This window comes from Rhopalosiphum maidis, chromosome 1 (assembly GCF_003676215.2).
Source record: "Rhopalosiphum maidis isolate BTI-1 chromosome 1, ASM367621v3, whole genome shotgun sequence".
Lineage (NCBI taxonomy): Eukaryota > Metazoa > Arthropoda > Insecta > Hemiptera > Aphididae > Rhopalosiphum > Rhopalosiphum maidis.
The window spans coordinates 58,744,388-58,770,150 of NC_040877.1; the positions used below are offsets into that span (position 1 = coordinate 58,744,388).

Sequence of the window (25,763 nt, forward strand, 5' to 3'; positions counted from 1 at the left end):
ATTTTTTAAATTTAATTTATATGAACAGACTATGATGTAACATACCTATTTTACTTGTTTTTTTCCGTGTAAAATTAAAGGAAAAAAACTAGAAAGTAAATGCTACTAATTCGTTTTATTTCTATAAAAACGCTACTGGTTGTATTTACTCTTAGTAAAATTCATGATAATAAAATATATTGATTTTAAATAATTTTTAGTTTAAAAGTTAAAGTAAAGTTAAAGTAAATGAAAAATATATAATATATATACGTATATATAATATATATAAACATCTATTTACTAAACGTAATTGGAGTTTTTTTTAAGCAAAGTATTCAACATTTTCAAAATTAAAATTATATAAACGATGTTTAGTACTTATGAGTGCTTGAAAATAGTGTTGACTTATTTTTTTTTGCGATTTCTCGGAATTTTGTTCAGTTAGTTTGGAAAAACTGAAGTGAAAAACGAAATATTACCTAAATTAAAATTACATTTTACATTTAAAAAAATGTTAAAACTTTTAGAGAACTTATTTTAATATAAATAACAGTCATGTCTAAATAAAACCATATGTACATTCCATATTCTATTCAAAGTCTGAAGTTTCAGTAAAGAATTCAATTATCACTTATTTTATTAAAATAAAAAATAAATAAATTGAACGTGACTGAACGTATAACATTTAATAAAATGATAATATGATGATGCATTTTAAATATATATTAAAAACAAACAATTGCGTCTAACATAACATTTGGGCGCTTACTTTATTTCTATGAATTTCGATGGAAATTTTCAAAATATATTAATTGGTTTGGTTTATTATATATTGTTCAATTAACTATTCTTATGTGGATTAATGTATTCATAATAAGCTAACTTAAAATAAAATAACACCATTCAAATAAAGTATATTAATGATATTTGATATTAAGTTGCTTATATTGTTAGAAGATGAAACCTTAAGTTTATTGAAAATACTCAAAAACAATCGAGTTTATTGTAGAATTGTATAAGTTTAACGTTTATTATTTGTATAAACAATTAAAAAAATAAATATCATAGTTTTATAATATTATATGACAGATTTATTGAGAAGCCCAAATAATTTTTAACCTTTTGGTAGGTCAACATAAAGTTTTCTGACAATAGGTTGAAAAATCATACATTTTAAACATTCAGTTTAGAAATGTTTTCTCGGAGTTTCTGAACAGTTTCGGAAATATCACTAAAAATGGATCCAGGTCTAATTTTTACTTTGTATGGTGCTTGTTTATAAAGTATAAACAAATCAAAAGTTTATTTGTTTTGAACTAAAACAAAAAATGTATATTTTAATAATTAAAAACAAATACATTACGAGAATATATTGATAAAAGCTATTGCATAAAAAAAAATGAATGTATAACTCTACTTACATAATATTATACTAATGCATAAGAATTATACTTTTTATAAACAATTAATATAGTATATTTAAACGATATCCAATATATTATACATAATTTAATTCAATCAATTACTTCACAAATAAATGAAACTAATTTTACCAATTGTATCTAAAAATAATATATAATATTTATTCCAATAAATACCTTGACTATTATATAAGATGTAGAAATAAATAAGAAAACACTGAGTTTAATATTGCTATTTTAATTCGTTATCGCTAATATTTTGTTAATTTGTTATTTTTTAGCGTTTCCAATTTTAAGAGCCTCAGCTGAATGTGTAACTAAAGGTTTGTCTTAGAAAATACTATTAATAATATTTGGGCATATTCTTCTATGAATTGTATAATGTTGGAAACTAAAATAACGAGTAATATAATATATATATTTTTAATATGGATGGTACTTAATTAATATCGTGTTCATAGGTGTTATGTTCTATGTTAAAATTTGATGTTTATTACTACAGTTTGTTGGAAATATTTATATGTAAATAATACTGTTTTCTCCTCAATAAAGATAATAAATTATTATTATGTATTAAAAACATTAATATTCATTCATTATCTTATTGCACTTATTGTACAACACTTAATAATTATTTAATCTTATAATAATTACAAAATAATAAAATAATTTAATTTGTTTTACAGGATTCAAATATGTGAATTATTTTTATTCCGATTGTATCAATTATTTACATAATCAATAATGCTATAAATAATTGTTTTTTTTTCTTCTAGTCACAATAGTCCAAGGAGATAAAATTGCCATGTTTAATATATTTAATATATTAAGCTTCTTTAAAGATCTTTAAAAATCTTGAAATCTCCAAACAATTTTTAAAATATATAATATCATGTATATAATGTATCCATTAATAACACACAATTATTAATACCATCCACATCCAAATTCTTAAAGATTTATATTCATTTTCTTACAAGTATTTAAGCAGGGGTGCGTGTAATTTGAGGTGGCGTTCGACCATATTTTTTTGTTAAGCGTCTTTTTTTGCTTATACAAAATAAAAAAAAAGTCTCATGAATGTTTTAAATCTTCTATTATGTCAGTACTATAAAACGGCTGGTCCCGATTTGCACGTATTACACACAGCAACCAATTCGTCTATTAGATTCACTGCATTGGTTAAATGGGGTCATTTAAAAATGTTATAAATAAATTTATAAAATGAATATTATATACTATTGTATAAAGAACGGTATCAGTATTTAGATATTTAATGGATTTACATTGACAAAAAAGCCTATAAACTACTGAAATCCAAGCCAAAAAAGACATCTGTGGTAAAATTCAGTTAAAACAGTAAAGAGAGAATCTGGCTGGTGATAGTGACGAATAAGAATTTAATGAGAAGCCATCATCAACAAAACAGATGATAAGACCACTTAGTTCTACGAAGAGGGATTCAGCATAAAGGAGATTTTGACGTATACATATACTGGTAAAGTGGTAACATAAAGCGTGCGAAGAAATGATTATGAAGTTGGGTGAATAAGGGAAAATCCAATCAACTCTGGATAGATTTTTATCAAAAACCAATTAGATACCTAGGTTATTTCAATATTTTCTATTTTATTTTTAATTAAACAAAATGCATTCTATTAAATAACCATACATGACTGTAGTATTTTACATTTTATTACATAATAGCTAAAATAATTTCATTAAACATTTTTTTTAAATAATGAAGTACACATATTATTTTATTTTATTTTTTGCGTCTTCTGCATTATTGACTCATTTGGTTAATACACATTGACTCGTAAATCAAAAAAGAGATGACCACTGTTTATATTATCTTATTTTTTTAACATATTTTTACTGTGATCAATCATTAATCAATTATAAAATCGATAACACTAGCAAGTAAATTATAAATATTATTCATAAAGAACAAATAATAAAAAATAGATAATTGCGAATTGCATAATGTTGTCACGTGTACTAAGCACACTATACTTATAACGATAATCAAAAATCACGAACCTATTAAATCCTAATCATTAAATCGTAATAATAGGAAATTACAATAATTTATATTTTTCATCAAATAAAAAGAAAAATGTTATTTAAAGTTGTATTACTAGTTATTACTAATTTCATAAAAATAAATTATAAATAATACAATGTCCAATGTCCAATGTTATCAAGTGTTGTAGTGGAACAGTAAGAACAGTAAAAGATATTATTTCATGTATAGAACCGTTGAAAATAATACTCCTATAACAATAAGGGTGTTTTTTTTAACGACTTATACTTTACTACTATAGCTGTAGTAATATATGTACATGAACTTTTGAAATTAGAGCTATAACAGTACCTATTCCAAAATGTGTTAAAACGGCTTGCCGACACTTTGACACCAACAATTAAAAAACTAAAATAACACACCTTTAAAATATTAGAGTTTTGAGTTTAAATTTATTTTGTCGTGAATTTTGTATCAAATTATATATTTAAAGTGTAAATGATGTATAACTATATAATAAAAATATGTAAAGTTTTATTACTCTTTTTAAGTGCTTATAAAATCAAAATTTGATAGTAAATCAAGCAATATTTTTTAAGTTTTTTGCAATATTCATACGACTACTTAAGATTTATGAAAATATCGTTTCTAAAGTGCCACCAGTGATCACTTTGGAACTCGACAATGGAGCCACATAAAACTTTTGAAACACTTAACCACTTAAGCTGACCAAAAAAGTATTTTTTGGATAAAAAAAAATGCATTATTTTAAAACAAATATATTCTTAGATAAGCCAAAAATAATATTATAATGAAAAAATAATTATGACGGTGTAAATTACTCGTTTAATTTAAAATGTTAACTGAATATTTATTTTATAGAACTAATTAAGAAATATAATATATTCATGCACGGGGAAATATAATTTTACTAATGTCTTATACCTACTAAAAATATTTTTTAGAGATAGCAAATATTGTTCGTCCAATAACATGTTTAAGAAATATACACATAAATATAATTTTATTAAAGGTAAAATAAAATATAATACCTTAATGGTTATTATTTGAATATAAATTACATAATACTTTAGTTTTTTTAATATTTTTATACTTTTTGTAATTTTCTATTTTTATAGTAAATTTATAATAGTACATTTTTTGTCAAAAATTTATATTGTTTTGAATAGTTTAAAAAATACATTTCTAGCAAACTATTATATTTTCAAAAATAACTGTAATAACTTGTCTAAAGTTATATTAATTTAAATAATATTACTCATCTTAGTACTAACTCAATTAAATTGCTCAGCATTCTCTTTGACGCTAATCTTTTATTAATTCTTTGTATTATTAAAATTAAGGCACTTTTTTCTATTCATAGCTGATCTACCTTTAATCTACCTCTCACCTTTTAATGTCTATTAACCTCTCTTGTTGGGCATCGTTTGGAATATGCTACAGTTATCTGGGACTCGAATAATAATTATATTACCAACCAAATTGAAGTTGTTTAAAACAAATTTCTTCATTTTATTAGTTTTTAATTTATCATTAAAATATCTTCTCATTTTATGTAATAACATCGTTATACCATCATAAAGTTATAGATTAACTAAAGTAGATCAAAGAAATTATTCGAAAATAACCTTTTTGAAAAAACAAAATTAATTTATAAAATAGAGTAACTTTAAAGGTAATAATTTTCATAGTATTTACATCCCATGTTACTCTCCAATTAAAAATCTTTTATTTATTAATGATTCCGTTAATAATTGTTTTAGTTTCTTAATTTTAAAAATCTTTATTATTCATTACTATTACTCTTCTATTTTTGCTGTTTATTTTGATATTAATTTTTGATTATTAAGTTACCATATAATTTCTTATTCATACCTGTATATTATATTGTAAATTTATATAATATTTTAATAAATTATATTATTATACATAGTTTGACTTATATTTATTACCAAATAAATAAATACATCTGGTAATAATAATCTAACTAACCTAATATAAAATTAATTGTTCTATGATTTTGCAATTTATTTGCAACTCACTTTAATACAAGTATTCCGAATTGATGATTTCTCTAAGAAAAACTTCTTACTACATCTAACCTCCAGATATTGGTGTCCTCAAACTCATTACCAATATTATTTTAAACTATTTGTAACTACGTATTTTTATATTATTTTATATTTGATACACCATACTACCTATTTGAAAAGCAAAAAATACAATTTTTTTATCGTATTTTACGATAAAAAGTCAAATATCATATTATTATCACAAAATGAAATGAATTAATTATTTTCTATTGTACAATATTATTGATGTATATATTATATACCAATATGGTTATGTTTAAAAATAACAACGTATAATAACATGTGGGACTGTTTTAAATGTTTAATCCCAGTTCAAAAACAAAATAAAAATACTTTTAAGAATACTGATTGATGTTTAAATGACTTAATAAAATTTTAAATTTATATATCATATTATGTATATAGTATGTGTAAATAAATTTATTCAATATAGCCTAAAATTAGTTTTAAAAAAATCCAAAGATTATGTATAAGCGTATAACTCATAAATGAACTATATTAAATATCTTCTAAATTTATCCAAATTAATGTTTATGTTATTACTATGTTATGTTTCAGCAGTAAACTCTCTCTGGTCATTTATTTTCTGCAGAGAATACATTGTCTGCGAACAAGCATTTGTAAGTATACTTGTTTTTTCTTAGCATAGTAAAAAGAATTTAACTTATTTTAAAAATATACAAATACATAATTCATTGCACCAAAAAGAAAAATCATATTACTTTGGTATAAAAATGGTTGCATCACGATAAGTAAATCAATTTTACTTGGGAAATTTCGATGGAGTTCTATACGATATGATGAATGTTTAATAATTTGTCAATTGGTTGATTTAATAATATATATCTAATGTTTACAAAAGTTTCAAATGTCAATCAGACTTCGTAATGCCAGTGTGCCACCTTCAGCTCTATACCTGCTTGAACACTTGTATTCACAAAATATATAATTAAAATTAAATTTTTAAAATCAAACAAATTGTAAACTCAATATATTTGCTGCTTTGTTCAGAATTTAAAACTATTAAACAACTTAATGGAAATAAAGTAAATGCGATAAAACTAAAATCAATTGAAGGGTAAAACTATACTGCGAGATTCGATAGCGACAAGTAAACGTTTTAGGCGTAACAATTGACCGGCGAAGATGAATGAGAACAATAATAATACACTATATGGATGAAAAGTATGGGCATGAAGTTCCAGAAAAAGCTGAACAAATATTGTTTTACAGATAATACCATTTTATTCAATTATACGATCGGGTTTAATGAAATGTGCCTAGGTTATTATTTTTGTTGTAAAGAATGATTTGGGATATTTTTCAAGTTATATGACTAACACGACTTCAAACACATAAAAATAAAACAATAGGTAAGGTTGGGTTTTATATTTTTCATGAATTTAAATATTCAAAATATTCTTAATATTTTATTTCTACACTACTTCTAAATGTATACTCATATGATATATACGTACACATACGTTTGATCAAAACGTAATTGCACCTAATACAGACCTACTTATGGCAATAAAATTGTAATCTGCAATGGGTAATAAATTACCTAAAAAAAAAAAAAATATATATATATATATATGCAAAGATATTATATTATTTTAGTGTTTCCTGCGAAAGAGCAATGGACGTTAAACAATATGTATGACGACAATTAAACTACATGACTGCGAATTCTACTGCAGTATTTTAGTATTTATATGTAGGTGCGTTTCGCCTAGTGGTTTTTGTATTATTACCGTACGCTTGTGGAATTTTTATGTTTTTCTAGACTCTATAGTCAAATGTTGCGGAAAGGCACTTAGTATATGTATGTTTGTACTTGTTAAAATTATGAAAGGTTCTGTAGTAATATTAAATAAAAACTCATGTTATTTGCCTCGTGTTTCGGCCACAAATTTTTCACGCAACAAAACATTCGAAATAAAATATGCTATAAACTGTACGTAGGATTTCCATTCCATGTCAAACGTGCCTTTCGTATTTACTGTTTTGGTGAGATAATATTACACTTTAAGTGTCTCTGTTTTGAATAATATGAATTAATTTTAAGAATTTACGCAAAATGATATGACGTTCAAATAATGATATCATCTCGTTTTAAGTTTAAATGTGCCAAAAACTATTTGTCAATGCTTATTGTAATCTATAATCTATAATTATTTAAACTAAATACATAACATATAGGTATAAGATAGAAATTATTTAATATTGAATACATTTAACTATCTGATACTTGTGATATGATCCTACTTCTTACGACTTACATTTTAAAAGCATTAATCAAGAAAGCACACCAGTATAATTTTCTTGTTCATCTTGCACATGTATATTATAGTAAAAATCTCTCCGTTTTCACGTATTGTATTGTAAAGTAATGTATTCTATAATAGCAGATGTTTATTATCAGTTATATTGTCTATGCTTTGTCAGAAATTTTTTTAATATTTATATTTTTTTTTAAATTATTAAATTGTATAAATAACTATAGTCTATAATATAATCAAACTATTATCAAAAATAAAATAACAAAAAAAACTTCTAAACAAAACACAGATAAAATACCTAGATATTCTTTTTAAATATTACAGGTAGTAGTAATCACAATGAGTGAAATACGAAAAGAAGTGTTTACAATCTACGGGTTTAAGACCAGGAGACACATGTTTACTGAACTGATATTTCAAATAAAAATACACACATTTCAATATAATATACCTACGTTTGTAAAATCTACAAAAGTAAATACATTATTTCAATTATTATGCAAACTAAATATTCAGATAAAAGTATTTATTTTAAATAAGATGATAAACTATATTTTTAGCAACAATAATTTTAAATATTCAGGCAAATTAATAGAATATTGGAATACTGGTTTAGATAGAATTTCTAAGTTTTTCACGGACCAATAATAATTAATATATCAGTCGTCTTCTTAAAACAAATATTTTACTTTCATTTAATCTCATATACTAAGTATTTATAATAAATAATAAATTTATTTGTAGTAGATGATTTATCAATTAATCGTAATGTATATTTATTAATTTATTTTAATTTTTTAATGAATTTAAAAAGCTAAATCTATCATCAGACATTTTTTCACTTTATAATTGTTTACATTTGTGAGTTGAAAATAGCGTTGAAAAAAATTTTCAGTCCATTTAATATTAATGTCGTTGAGTTACTTTAAAACTGTCTAATAGGAATATTTTAAAGATCACTTTATACAATGTAATAATTTATTACTTAAATATTATAATAGATTAAATTAAACACTACGCAATTTCAACTATTTTGATGAAAATTAATTAAAAACATTTTATACATCGTTTATATATATATTATAGGGTGTGTTAAAATGATATGTCGAATCATACAATTGTGCGGCGTGGAGAAATCGTCTGAATTATTAACGCAAAGCTCTGATTTCCTGAAACATATAAACCGGTAAACAATATGATGTTAACTGGACATAAATGCACAGTATAATATATATTGACGGAAACAAAACATAATTTATAAGCAATGCATTTGATTAGTGTAAATTTATATTGTACAATAAGTAATAACTAACAAATAATAGTGTATACCCCAAGAGAGTAAATAACGTAACCTGTGCCACGGCTTTCGAGTGACCTAGAAGTTATTATTATTTTATAATATTGTGTAGTGTTGCACTAATTCCCAAACGTCACATTGTACATTTATCATTTCTCTGTATGGCCACGAAACGTCGTTAATATATTGACACACCACTCGTACAAGCATGTTCAATGAAGTAGTAGTGTTTTACTATTTTAGTATTCACACGATCATACAACTTAGCTACCAAGTTTATAAAAAAATTTACGGATGCCAGAAAAAAAAATAGGTAACATTCAAAAATAAATTTTTTATTTCATAACTTTGGGCAACGCGCAAAACAATATTATATAACATTTTAAAATTAAAATTTAGATTTGTTCACATAATTACGTCATGATGCATATTATGATATTATCATTTTTTAAATACTATCTGTATTTTATTTATGTATATTTTTCAACAATGCATTTTTCAACTGAAGTAAAATTCAATAAATTTAATTCAATGACATTATTGTTGTATACAAAATTTCATAAATTAATTATATAATCATTATAGTTATCATATTATGACTGATTGAATTGTGAAAAACATTAAAATATATACCTAATAATTATTCAGTATAATATTTAAATGATGTATAATTTATTTTTATTGTGCATATAGAAAATATTTCTATTTAGTTTTATGAACTTTTACACATTTAAAATAACACTGAAAAAAACAACAAGTTACCAAAACTCTTTGGTCAACGAATACGTCCTGTCAGAATTCTTTTGATAACAATTTGTTGTCTGTATAACATTGCCTTAAAACATCATTTTCAGTTTCCACTATACATTTTATTACAATTGAATAGCATATAACATATTTTAGAAATAAAGGATGTCACTGTGATACGGAAGAAATGGGAAGCCACCGAATAAACATAAAGTCTTCTCTAATAAAAAATTCCATCCGTAAAATAGTCCCCCGTTCAGATCTCCTACTTCTCCTAGTGGGGACTATGAGAGAAGAAAAAAAATGTCTAAGAAGATAAACGTATAGTAACTTGAAAAGTAGAACAATATTATAATGTAGAAAGTTGAAAAATCTGAATTATAGAATTATAGAATAATACATACATCCTGACCTAGGAGAAGTAGGATTCGTGATAAAAAAACATCCTAGAAAAATAAAGAAAAAGTTTATATATAACATGGTTCTAGAATTATCCTAATGAAATTTTAGTCGAAACTGAAAGATAAAATAATAGTTTAAGTGTAGTGTATGCCGATAATAAACAGTAGTGAAGAAAAAATAGAATAAATTATTAGAAATTAATAAAAATTAATCGAAAAACGGAAGGAAGGAAAATCTAATATTTACGGATAGTTGGAATACGATGGTGGGAGAAGCAAAATATTTAGTAGGAAATTTTTTGATTTATCAAGTAAATAACTAAGAGGAAAGCAAACAGAATACGTAGATACATTTTATTACCTAAGAACTGACATCAACAGTCACGGAAACAATAAGAGTGGGATAGTAAAACCAAGCCAAAATAATTTTTAACGTTAAAAAATTGTTTACTTTAATTTAAATCATTTTCGAAATCAGAAAAAAATATTTTTATGACATATATATATTATACAGACTATAGCCCTACATGGGTATAAAACTTGAAAAATATTAGTAGAAGAACGAAGAAGATTAGAAACGGAAAGGAAAGCTATTATGGAAAAATATAGTAAGAAGGTTGAATGAGTGGATAACCAATACCCTAAAGGACTGTTAAAACTAATTATAAAAAGAAGAGTGGAAGGGAAAAATCGTAAAGGAAGGTCAAGAATGGAATACATTCAATAATCAGTACTAAGGACTAAGGACGCGGCTAAAACGTACAAATGAAAAAGATAGCAGAAGATGACTGGAAACTAATCTACAGATTGAAATCAGAGAGAGAGAGAGAGAGAGAGAGAATAATTAATTGAATATCTATATATTTTATTATAATCGTATAATTGAATTTTATTTAGTTGAAAACAGATTACTGACTATTAAATCTGTACATATTATATTTCAACATGACGTATTTTGGTATTCATAATTTTACAAGAGTTTTTCATTGCACCTACATATAGAGAAGTTATTGTAAAATACGTATTATTTATTTATTTACATTCCAAAATGTTCACAAGATAATAAGAATTCTTTGAAATTGAAAAAGGTGATGTATCTATTCTCTAAAGTCTAAAGTACAATACTATAATAAGTTAAAATACATTTCCTTTTGTATGATATTATTACACACAATTGCCTGTTAGTTTAAAACTGCTCTAGAACACTGACATAAATCATTTTTTAAGCCAATACAGCACTGCATATAATCTAAAACGCGTGCTGTGTATAATTTACTATATAATTTAACTTATTTTTAATACCGTTGTGTACGGATCGTTTTATCGATACTTAATGCTAATGTACATTCAAGAGGCAGAATTTGTCTTTTCGACGAAATCCACCCAAAGCTAAAATAAGTTATCAGATCTAAAACGTTAAACGACTTTGAAGCGTTTTACCCACTGGTGCACATTAATATTCGACCGTTTTGATTGTCTGTATTTATACACATAATCTTGCACAGTAATTAATTCCTAAACTTCTTGTGATTGTTAAAATCGAATTAAACAATTATTCAACAAATCAGATTGCAAATCGTTTAACTGCAGTATCTACCTTCATACTCTATACGCTGATAAATTATAATAAATAAATTGTATTTAGTAAATAGCTAATTAGGAATAGTAGAGTATAATATTATTCATATTATTGTACGGTTGGACATTCCAATTTTCCCTCTCGGTACAAATTAATTAATTGATCGATTAAATATCTGAAAATGGTTAAAAGTTAAACACAATGATAGTACCTATAATGTTCTAAATTTAAAATATTTTCTCTTTAATTTCCAGAATTTATAAAAATAAATTATTAAGATACATAATATTAGTGTAATAAAAATAATATTTAACGATTTTTTATCTTCATATTTTATCGGTTTTTGTACAAAAAACATCACTGATAAATGTGTTTTTTTTTTACGTACAATTGCAAAGTGACAGACTCAATACAAAATTATTTTATTTTTTTTCCAAAGTAATAACCCAACTACTACAACAATACGGGAAACATAATGTATATGCCTGTTCATTATACACTGAGTGTACATACCCCACGGGAGATTTACGACGTGTAGTTCGGTGATTCGTTAATGGACTTCCCATAAACCCTATACTTATAATAAGGAACTCTAGTTCTTGATTCTTCCCGTTCGAGAAATTTACGGTGATGTTTCAGGAGTAGTGATTTTTATTTTTAAGAAGATTTCATTAGTCTTGTAATTCTGATAAACGTTTAATATCCACTCGTTATGTTAATTAAATTATATAAATATTATAACAATTTAAAATCACTGAAGTGTTATAATAGCCCATACAAAAACATACGATCCCGTGGAATATGATCTTATGGTTAATAAAAAAAAAATACTACCCACGTTCTATTAATTTAGTTTGTTGACAAAGGTATACTAAACTAATTCTTATACATCACCTGCGCAGTTTGAATTTAAATTTAATAAAAATTAAAATATTATATAAATCTGTTTTAATACATTTAAGCAAATTACTGAAAATATAATTTAATATCAAAGATTTTTTTAAATTGAATTTCTGAAAAAAATTTAATTAAAAAAAAAAAGTTTTTAACGGATATACATATTAATATAGTGCTGAAGGACATTCGTTTCAATTCGTTCACCTCGGTCAAGGATAGTGGCGACACACTTATAATATTGTATTTTTAACTTTAAGGGAGGATATTAATAATGGATAGCTATATTTAAAAACTATACTGGACCTTTTGTAGTAGCCAATAGTGGTACAGTATTCAGTATACAAACTAACTGCTCATAAATATATATATACCTACATTTTTTTTGATTCATAATCGTCATTTGAAATTTAATTTATCATTTCACGAGTTAGATACAAGTAAATAGATTAAATTCATAAAAGTGTATTTAATAAATATAATTTGCATAGAAGAATAGTATAATACAATATATTATTTCAATAACGAACGCTTCTAGATTCTAAACGGAGCGAAAAAGGTATTGATTTTATAAAGATATGTGATAATTATTTTGTTCCCTTTTGCTATAATTTTTTTAGGTGGTAAAAGTTACGAAAATTTGCAAATTATTTTTTCAATTAAAAATGTAAAAATAATCAATTCTTATAGCTAAGGATACTAAATATAATACAAGTTTTCTGACAAGTAGTTCATAGTGTTACCAACATATCTTTAAAATATATATAAATGTATCAGACAAAACTAGATATTATACGATGAAAAACTGGTTAAATTATTTCGTTGTAATTTAAAATATTATTCATGATGGAAACTTGCAACTTTTAACGTATATTATTATATTCACACCATGAAATTTTCGAATGCAATGTTTTCGGAAAATTTAATTCAACCTACCACATTACTTATAGCAAAATAAATTAACTCAATATCATAAAATAAACTTATAAACATAGAATGACAAACCGTTTTTACTCAGATTTTTTATATGCAAAGATTTATCGTTGAATTTAAATTTAACACATATATTACAGTTTACTTATTCCTCGATGACGAGGCACACTCATTGGCACCTACTGTATAGAATAACGATTGTCTTCTTCCCCTTTTTATTTTTCAGTTACCTTGTTGATTGTTTTTTACCACCCATAACTCAGTATAATACATCATATAAATTATAGATATTATAACGTATCCTAACCACTCCGTATCATCACCTAGCTAGAGAGTCGTCCATCGATATTTGCATAAAAATCAAATTTAAGCATGGCAAAAGTTTACGTTAAAATATAAACCTGCCGATACTCTGAAATGTGAATTGATTTTATTGACTGTGATGGGATTTTGATTGATTTCGGTAGCTAAGCGTTATTTATATATACGCGCAAGTGTGTATGGCGTATGCATGTATGGGCGGTGGATTTACGTATTTGTATGCAAAATGACAGTGTACCTCATTAATAATAATAATAATAATATTTCTCGGTAAAATGAAATCTCTCGAGTCTCGATTGGCCAAATGGCGTGCTATTGTACTTTTCCCTTGTCGTGTACAACACAACTGACCAAATCGAATTACCGATCACTTGTCCATAGTCGTCCACCTACAACGGGACAACCGGGAGAACATTTAATGATTTATGAGACATTTGAATTCGACAGTCAGTAATTAAATCAATTTGCCATTTTGTGGGGTACATTTTTCATAATAAACGTGTCATATTATTGTATTTTTAAGAAACTTTTTTTGAACAAGCCGATTAAATGTTTACATTTATGATTTATATTTGTGACTTGGTAATACCACAATTCTGCCTAAGCTACTTTTATACTTCAATAATTGTCATACAAATTGAACACTGTGTTGACATTATGTATGCCAATCAAACAAAATTCAAACATATTTAATAATAATAATATAATATACATATTATATATATAACACACATTACTATTAATTAAGCGTACACACTCTTAAGTTAGGTCATAAGACCAAAATTAACAAATACCAATTAACTATAAGTATTGACTATTTTTACATTGAATGAGTATCTACAGATAGTTACAATTTATACCAATGAATTTAATATGTAACTATTATTATTGGTATAAGTTTAGTTGTTAAATTTATCTGTCTGGTATATAAAATATAAAAAACACTTTAATTATAAATATTCAAGCGTATCTTTTTTGTCAAAATTCATAGTTTTTTTAATTGCGTTAAAAAATGGCGAACATAAACTAAAAGTAAATACTTTTTATTAGTTGTGGACAATTTTTCAACTTTCGCAGTTATGGAGTTTATTTTTTTGTTCTATGGCTTTAATCTAATTTTATAAAACTCAAGTTGGATTAAATAATATTATTTTGTTAAAAAGATTTATTTTAACTTCAGTAAAATGTACTTAAATAGAAAATGTACCTTTAAAGATTATTTTCGTCATATATAAAAAAAAAAAAATCGTTTATTTGGTGAATTTAAATGTTTTATTTTTTGTTTTTTTCCGCTTTATAAATATAGAAATTAATACTTGAAAAACACGAATATACTTTTATGGGAATATAAAGTATACTAAAGAAAATTATATTAGTTTTTACTCAAACAAACTATATTTCCTCGACAACACAATTGTATTAAGTATGATTTAGTTACGTAAGTTACGTTATTATTACGAAATATTAACGAGTAATGACTAATGTTTCTATATGAATTTCACCAAAAGTCGCTTTGCTATATAGCAGATTTTAAGTATAGGTCACTGCAATGGATGTTTTAAATGTATAAAAAAAAAACTTAAAAAAGTCGAAAATTTCAATTGTCTATAAGTAGCTTAAAAATGATCAAAATATTTTTAAAATTTAATCTTAAATAGATATCCATAATATAAACATTTTGTGGAAATTTTAAGTATTTACAACGATTCGTTTTTGAATTACAGCAAAATCAAAAAATCAATTTTGTCAAAAAGTGGTTATGTGTAAAAATTCCCGTTTTTCTATTATTTTTTCATAGTTTTTCCCGACGCTTTTGAAAACTACTGGACAATTTTTACTTTTGACCCCCCCCTCCCCAAATACCAGTAAGATGAATTTTCCTTTTCAAAGAGGGGCTGAAGTCAAAAATCGAAGCATTATTACTACTCAAAAACGTGATGACAAACACAAAAAAAAACACACACATTATTGTAATTCAACACATTCATTACTCCGATCAAAATCTAAAAGTTGTGACTATTCTTGATATTTTTTAATAGTGGTGATAATGACTTGAGGAATACTTGTATTAAATTGTCAAACTTCTAATAATTAAAAATAATCGACAATGTAATCACATACAAACCAAAAAAAAAAATTTAACAAAATTACAAAATATTTAAAAACTATAATATTATGTCTCACACATCTATCCCTTGTTAAAAAATGGTATAATGAGTGAGGAGTGAAAATAAATGAGTCTAAATCTATACACTGCACCTTTACTCTTATGATAAGAATTTTCCTCCTATCACCCTAAATGAGCAAACTTTGCAACTGTGCAATGCATTCGCTACCTACCATTATCATTGATCAACGGCTTACGTGGTCTTCTCATCATCGCAACAAACTTCTATTTATAAACGATCGATTTCGTCTTCTTCGCTCTCTCCTAACCTCTAGCCACATCAAATTACCAAAAAAATAACTTATATAACTCTATCTTAATCCAACGTGAACGTACGGAATTCAATTATGGGTCTTTGTAAAAATTTCAAACATCGATATTATTCACTATTTTTAATCCAAACCCTCCAAGCTATAATTAAAATACCCTTTTACGCTTTCAACCAGTCCTTAAATAATGGTCTTGCCATCTCGTTCGTCCACGATGTAACATTAACTTTTTACAGACGATTCAACTTAAATGTTCAAAACCACACAAATCTTTTAATCAAAAGTCTTAAAGCAAATAAATCCGATAATCCCAGAAAGAGACTAAAAAAGCTGTGGTGTCAGGACCTATTAACCTAACTATCCTAACTAATGCCCAAATTGTATTTATAATATCGGAAACGTAAAAATGTATAAAAATAAGTGACTAAGTGCTTTCACTAAGTCCTGCCATTCAAGCTATAAATCGTTCATCAGTATTACTTATTGTTCTATCTGTAACAGATTAAAATATGAAAAAAAATAATACACAATATTATGTCAATCTGATATGAATATTCGAAGAAAATTTTAAGTCTCTATTCATGTCTGAATTTCAACAAAAAGTAAAATCGATTTTGTCTAAGTTCTGAGTTGAAATTCCTGTTTTCTCCGATTATTTTGAAAAGTACAGATTTATATTTTTAATCGTTCTATAGAACTTTCTACATCCAATTATCAACCTCTCTTAAAGTTAAAAATTGAAGCATTTTTATTACTTCTATAAGTGTAATGTCAGATACAGATAATAAACACGTACATACAAGTACACATTATTGTAAAATCAATACATTCATCGCTTTACTTAAAACATAAAATACTTAGTATCTCACGAAAAATCACAATATTTGACTCGATATTTCTAAAAATTATTATTTTTTTTTTTAAATAGTATGGTTTTTAATTTTTATAAAGATACAATAATGATAATATGAATACAAATAAAAAATTATAAAAACTTCAAAAACAGAACTCGTAGTGAATTATGCAATAGGTTACAATATAACTAGTTTTATTATAGTATTACCTATTTTAATTTAATAAGCACACTATTATAATATGTGTTATGCAGCAAAAAAATAAATATTATTGAAAATATCAATTACAATTACAAGTTTTAATCAATTCAAAATATCTGAGAAAAAATATATTTGATTGACTTTATGCACCACTTCTCCTATGATCTGACATGGTATAAATCTAAAAAGTATACATGTTTACGGCTATTAAAAGTTTAACATTAATAACACTGTAGAGTGAAGATGTACTTATAATGTAATTGAAATAGTTGGTATAGATTTGTTTTTATTCTGTTTGTCGACAAAATTATCAACTTATTGAACCTATCTGTTTCTTCAATTTGTCATTATATTTTGTTGTTCTTATTATATAATTTATTAATATTTAATGCATAACAAATTAAATGCCAAATTAAATAGTTATATTGATTTTTTATTTAAAAGATATACATTCAACATTGTATATCTAAGTCACTAAAATGATATTTTAAAAAACCTGATAATATTAACTTGGTATTTATATAAAAGCAAGAAAAAATGGTATGCTTTATTAAATTTAAAAGCAATGATAATTGATAAAACAACGCACTCGAAAAACGATTTTGAACGAAAATTGGTTCAAATTACGCTCGCTCAAATAATTTCTTAATGTCATTAATACTTATCTGTAATTTATTTTTCTTATGGTCAGGAAAACTACAGAGAAAGTAAAAAAAAAATACTTTTTCAAACTACCGCCTAGATTCAATTTTCACTCGATTAACAATGATACATTATTAATACTTATAACTTTTGGATCACTTCTTTTGACGAAAAAAGTGTTAAGAAAAAGATATAAAATGCAAAAAAGTATAAAGTTAAAGAAAAAAAAGCTTTATTTATAAAATTAACAAATCAAATTAAATATTTCAGGTTAGGTTAGAAAAAAAAAAATACCTACATTGTGTAACTTTCAATAAAACTAGCATAGACTATTATTGGATGTATTCAAAATAACGTAGTTTGTTTAGACATTTTTTTAAAAACACTTCAATATTCAAAAACGTCAGTAATATTTACATGTTGTGTTGTTGTAAACAAATGTAATTATAACATGTTCCGTCCTTAAAAATAACATTATAATATTAGCACATCACTAAAACTATAATTATTTATAATCTACATTATTTGATGAATACATATTTTAACGAAAGATTATTATTACTAATTTCAAACATAGTGAACACAAAATTGTACCAAACATTACTTATTTGGTTTATTTACTTAATGTTTAATGTTTTTTATTTTGATTATTAGTTCAAAAAAGCGTAAAATCCTACATACAATAAATAATTGTTTGTAATAAATACTTAAGCAACTATTTCATAGATTCTTTAAAGTAGGTTAATAAAACCAAAAATAATATAATTTGTAAGATTAAATTTAATAATTAATTACCTAATCTTGTTATATGAAAATAAAATATACATTAGGTATACTAACTTATATATATATATATATATATATATATATATATTAGTCAACAATTCAAATATTGAATTAAGCAAATTCAATTGCCTAATGTCCAAACAAAGTTATGTTTTGTTAACTTGTTTTTTTTTATAGTATGGTCATCGGAAATAGGTGAGTGCTATGACAGTGTTAACCTATTTTTTTTTTTTTTTATATATTCGAAGTCAAGCATAAAATATGTTTGTTTTTTGGTACAAACATTTTTCTTTATAACAAAAAAGTAAACACGAGAAATTTTTGAAGTTGATAATATATAATGTGAATTGTATAAGAAAGTAAGAATTTTCTTTAAATGAAAAGAAAATACTAGTTGATTGGTAGTTGGTATGGCTAAAATATTTGATTATTAAAAAAAAAAACCAAAATATAATATATGACTTTTTTATAAAAAATACATTTTAATATTAATATTACCGTAGAAATTAAAAAAAAACATAAATAGACAAGTACCATTGAAGTGTATGTTAGAATGTTAGATGTTAAGTAGGTCACTATTTTGGGTATATTAAATTTAAATTCAGCAAAGACCGTCTCTCAGCCTTCATTACTAAGTTTATTTTGTGATACCTATGTTTTTATGATATAGTTATTAAAGTAATTTGTTTAATTTTTAAGTATATTTTTTTATTTTTTGAAATTTAATAAAATATCAAAAATTGTTCAAGGAGAAATAATAATTTTACAATTAAATATCGATTATCGCATTGATTATAATATTATATTGTATATATTATAATCAATGAATGCCGTAAAAATTTGAATTTCAAATATTATAAAATATTGATTTGGCTTTTCAGTAGTTTTTTTTTTCATTTACAAGTTTAAAAAAAGCTACGTATTATGAATCCTGTATTAAATTTTCAAATATTTAATACAAAAATAAAATTCTCATGTATTTCTAACTAGAAAATAATTTACTAATCTTCGTGATTTTTATAATTTTTGTTAGAATTCTAACTCTTTAAAGAACGTCTATAAATAAATATGTTGAATATATAGAGTCCCGCGATATTTTTGAATTGAGAAATTATCAAATTATTATTTTACATTCAGTTTTTTAAGCATTTCTTCCAAGCCAATAATTTTTAATCGACATTTATAAAAATTAAATAAAAATTTCTTATGTCTGCTCAAGAATAGTATAAATATTTTTAAAATGTTATTGTAAATAGAAAATGATTTTGTGAAAATTCAAGTATTTATAGTTATTCAATTTTGAGTTATACTAAAAAAAGAATAAAATAAATTTTGTCAAAAATTGAATTTTTGTAAAATTTCCCGTTTTTTTTTTTTTTTTGTTTTTAGAAATTATAAAAAAAAATATTGTTATTTAATTTTCTATTTATATCTATACCTCATTTTTGAAAATCGAAATATTTTATCGACTACTATTATCGTGGATGCATACACATTCATAAAAATACACTACATTCTAATATCAATACATTTTCATCGCTCCGCTCAGAATCTAAAATATTGCATTTGATATTAATATTTAAAGTAAAAGCCTGGATGTGACTTAGCATCACAAAGATTTAATAATTTCACATAGTTTAGTGTAATATTAACACCGTCGGATGACATGTGATTAGTTAATTACCTTGTAAGTTGAATTACACTTAATTTTCGTATTATTTCTAAATCGTATATATATTACAATATCAATATTCATATGACATAAAGTGTAAAGATCAATTTGGATTAAAAACAAAGTGAAGGATAAAAGTTGAAAACAAATTAAACGATAGAGTTAATTTAAAAATGTAATTTGTTCGCTTTTATAACCAATTGTTGTAATTAATAATTTCGTAAAATTTGAAATATTACAAAATACAAGCAAGAGTTAAAATTTGCATTTTTCGAGTCGTTTATGAAATAGTCAACGCGTTTTGCCAACTTAAATACTAAGACTTACACTATGTAGATGCATTGCACATTTGTCTTCATGGCTGAATTCCCATGTTGATACTTCCGTTGCACTGTTAAGACTGAATAGATTCTTTTTATCTCCTTGGTCTTAAGTTGTATAACTGTATAAGATATATTACGGGTACGTGCATTCCACTGCTATCTTCCACTACGACTTAGTATTCTGACGTTATTTGTTATTTTTATGTTTCTGCCGATCACCTCTGTGGGATTAATCTAATAATTGCGTTCATAGTCCGTAGGGTTTTATAAGTCTATTATAATTTATTTGAATCCATAAACTCTTAACAAATTAATGCAATCATCCAGCAAATAACTTTTGATTGTATTCTTATCATATTATGTTATCTTCGCATGCATCGTCTACGTTCATACGTTGTTTGAGTTGATAAAAAAAGTGCACACATTAATATTAAATATTATATAATACAAATTTTTTCATCTTTTCGTGTACAACTTCTATAATAATAAATTATAGCTTGTAACTTCGATAAATGTTCATCAATTAAGGTACTCATTCACGGTAAATTAATTACACTATTTTTTTGCTTTGTTAATCTCGTTAGAAAGTAATTTAACACATTTTACAAAGCATGCCAATTATAGCGTAAATATAGAAACATCAGCAGATTTAAATAAAAAGTTATATCTTATTTGTTCATGGTAAATGTTTTTTTTTTTCAACAATTTACTTCAGTGATGTGATATTTTATATAATTATGTATTACGGTATATACCCGTAAATACTAAAATATGTTTGACTTATTTTATCTGTGAACGGAAATAGTTCGTTGTTTGTGAAATAAACAGCAATGATCGTAGGTCATAGTAGCAAACTTAAATTTTATCAAATAGCTGTAGCCGTAGTATTGACATACATCATGATAAGAGTACCATAATTAGTATTTTTAATACATAGTTTTCTCCAAAAACTATTCTCCAAACCATATTGGGTCCAACAAATGTCCTTGTAACCAATTGTAACTAATATGTAAAACTTACTTATACTTTAATTTTATGTGCGATACTTTATTGAATGTCGACATAATTAGAAAAATGAATAGGTACCAATTATATAGCAAATCAAATCTAATGGCAATCACGCAATGACCACGTGTTAAAAAAATGTCATGCAACTTAAAGGTTTATATACTATTAAGACCTAACCTAACCAAGTCCTAATAACATGTACTTTAGTGAACGTATACATGCGAAAACTGACGTTCCGGTGGCGATATCGAAAAGCATAGTATTATTTTAATTACATGAATTATCGAAGTTCGACCTTCTTATTTGCTCTGGATGTGTTTATATTTTTACGGCTAAGTTATAATTTATAGGTACTTTATAATAAAGTTATTACACTTTGCGTGGTCATTATTTTGTATGAACAATAGAGTAGTCATACTATAAGCTTTTCCCGAACGATTTCAACTCAACTAAAAATCTTTTTCCACATTGTGCGTGGCCGGTCTTTGTATACGCTGCTCTCGTCGTTATTGATGACGACGTTCAATTCTTCATACATACGAGTATATGCCCATTTTATTTTAACACAAACACTATGCTTATAGTACGACATAAATTTCCCACGATAGTTGCACGGACCATTTGACGGGTAATGTACTGCCGTCACGACTAAGTCCTAAAAATACGCTGTAAGTTGAGCGTTCTTAAGGCAATTATTTTCCTTTGTTGACCAACCGTCAAGCGGACGATTAGCGTGAAATACCCATTTTAATAAAAAAAAAAAAAAATTACAATTTTTTCCCATTTCAATTCCTATTCTTATCTCGAGACTCGAGAAAGCAATTAAATTACGTGACGTACAACAATGGTTGACGGGAAACAATCGAATAGCTAGGTAGTTTTTTTTTTAATAAAAAAAAAAAATTGTAAATATTACGTTTTTCCATAACATCATGGGTTGAAATATAAATATGAACAGTAAAAAAATGAGCATTTTACTTTTTATGAAGTAAGTTTATATTTTCTCTGAGGTTTTTATTATCCGTTCGTAGAGCTATTAAGCAATCTCACGGAGTTTTTTAAAAAAAAAAAACACATTTATTGCTGATATGAATCGTTTTTTATGTACTACTATTTAATGAACTGAAATAAGTCTTTTTAGTCCGTTTTTTTTTTTTACTGTTCGTATACAATTTTTAACACCATTTTAGATAATCGTCGAAACTGCATTATGTACTTATGTAAAAACAAACATTTTACCAATATTTATAGCATTATTAATTGTATTTATTGTAATACCTATACAAGACATATTTTATTGAAGACAAGCAGTTTTAGTTTGTTTTTGAACCATTCTATCTCAATTATTTTTTATCAAGTATTCCATTTACATTTTATATTAATAGCGGTTTTATTAAAAAAAAACCTATCTTAATAAAAAAAACAATATTATGCATCTTTAAAAAAATTTAAGTTCTAGAACAATCAAACTTAATAAAAACTACATCTTAAAATAAATAAAATATAATGGTTTTTTTGCAAATCAAAAATATTTATCCCCTCTCGCAACTTATAACTTTCCTCGTTACTTAAACCATCATTTATGATAAATTATGACTTACAGAGACCAAAATACATCACTGTCATTACTCTCTTTAGTCTTTGAGCACACTCAGTACTCACTTCAACATAAACAAGAATATTAAGTATTAAAATTGTATTTAAAGTAATTACTAATTGATATTGGCATATGGCTCTTGTGTATATCTTATAAATTATAATTTATCACACAATTACGCCAAAAAGATGATTAATTATAGATGTACTAAGTATCCACACAGGGATAATTGAGTATTCAAAAGAAAAATTATTTCCTAAACACGGCTTTTTTTTAATCGTTCCTCAGTGTTCAACACATTAGACATTTTTAAAGTGTTCATATGACTATTAATTATATATATATATATATATATAATGTTATATTTATTATTAAAATCAATATTTCCATAAATAATTTCATAGTATAATATATTTTTCATATCAACTCTCATATTGATAACATTGTCTATGCGTAATGACATTATTAAGCTTGGGTGGTAAATAAGATAGACTCTAAAAGTTATATAACTTCTTGTTTTATTCTTTAATATATTGTCCCATAGTTTGGTTTTATTTCTGGATAACAACAGTATATATTTTACTCAAAAATAAATGGACGATCTGATAATTTTTACTAGAAGATATTCATGACTCGTGAAATATCTTAGATACTATGTTGTTTCACCGTGCTTGTCCTCGTCAAGTTAAAGGATAAATATAAAATATATAATAAAATAAGTGTTTGAAAATGAAATATAAAATTTTGAAATATTTCAGTATTTTAACAAAATTTGTTTTTATTTTTTAAATACGTTTTATTTTTACAAACATTTGTCATTTTATTTATAAATGTAAAATTTACCAACAACTTATAAGGAATTATATATGATTAAAGCTAAAACTTATAGACTATATATTATTATTAGTTAATAAATACTTATCATCAATATTTATATTAAAAAAAATGCAATGTTTCCCGTCTTTGTGAAATATTTCAGACTTCAAACATTAAATATAATATTAATTATTTAATACTTATTGCTTATTATAATTTTGATTATATTATATATTTTATAACTTATAAAATCATGTATAATAAATTAATAAAATATGAATCTTGATTAAAAGGAAAACAAATTCAATGATAAACTAAACCTATTTCCAAAATGCCATTATATCATTATTATTAATTATAATCAGGGCTCGGAATTCTAGAAAATTCATATTTTTCTTAGTTCGTCCTAAAACATCCAAAGTAAGATACAAATATGTTTCACACTTTTCTGATATTATACACGAAATTTTATTTTTCTATTTTTTGCATATTTACGGATTTTACTGCTATTTTGCTAATTTAGAATTATATATGCTGTTTATGGGCATATTTTTAAAAACTAAATTTAGTTAACCTACCAAACAGCCGCCTACGAATATTAGTTTTATTATCGTGCTGCAGTTGTATTTCTGTCAATATCTACCATCATATTCCATGAAAAACATTAAAAATCTGTAAAATTAAATATATCTTAAATTTCATGTTTAAAAAAATTTGTTGAAAATTTTATTTTGCATATTTTCCAATTTTAGTGCTATTTATAGCGATGATATTAATGTTTTTATATGCATATTTAAGCGCTAAAAATTAATTTTTTTAGTCCTTTAACTTCCGAGCCCTGATTATAATATATGTCTTTAATAATATATTTTTAATTAAAAAAAATACATGTAATTTTAAACTAAAAATCAATTTGATAGAAAAAGAAACATTTAAGAGATTGGGTAGGTACGTTAAATTATTTTTCTTAGGCGGATAAATAACATAGCTATACATTTTTCATGCTGACAAGTTAGATAATTTAAATTCACTAATAAATCACGATGATTGTAGTTTGGTCTTAATTAAACGTTTAAAAATATAATTTTATGTTAATATATTTTAATTATGATTCATAAATAAAATATTCACAATGAAAAAACCTTAAACTTGAGTGTCTCGTAATACTCGTATTCTGATATATATTAAAAAATAATTAGGTACTTTTAGAACTCAAATCATCAAAATATTTAATATTAAAATTACAAAACTCTTTAGAATCATATGTTATGTAACGTTCGTAAACTGCGCATTGCGTAATGCAATATTATTATTATTTAGGACTTTTATGGAAATAATTATTAATTTTATTTCTAAAGCTTTTATACATTATTCTAAGAAAAAAATATAAAGGCAAAAGAAAACATTTTTCTATCCTTTATTAATATATAA

General features: G+C 24.4%; 1 protein-coding gene across 8 annotated transcripts in view; it reads left to right on the plus strand.

Moving 5' to 3' along the window:
• The window catches only part of LOC113550520 (sex peptide receptor-like), a 98,209-nt gene that overhangs the window by 30,551 nt on the left and 41,895 nt on the right, over positions 1-25,763 (plus strand). For 5 of the 8 annotated variants that reach the window (XR_003405029.1, XM_026952460.1, XM_026952467.1 and 2 more), the window contains one exon: positions 6,105-6,163. The gene's annotated coding sequence lies outside the window, so the exon portion shown is untranslated. Of the gene's footprint in view, positions 1-1,684; positions 1,727-6,101; positions 6,164-25,763 lie in introns of all 8 variants that reach the window. The other 3 variants (XM_026952420.1, XM_026952437.1, XM_026952428.1) reach the window with 2 other exon arrangements.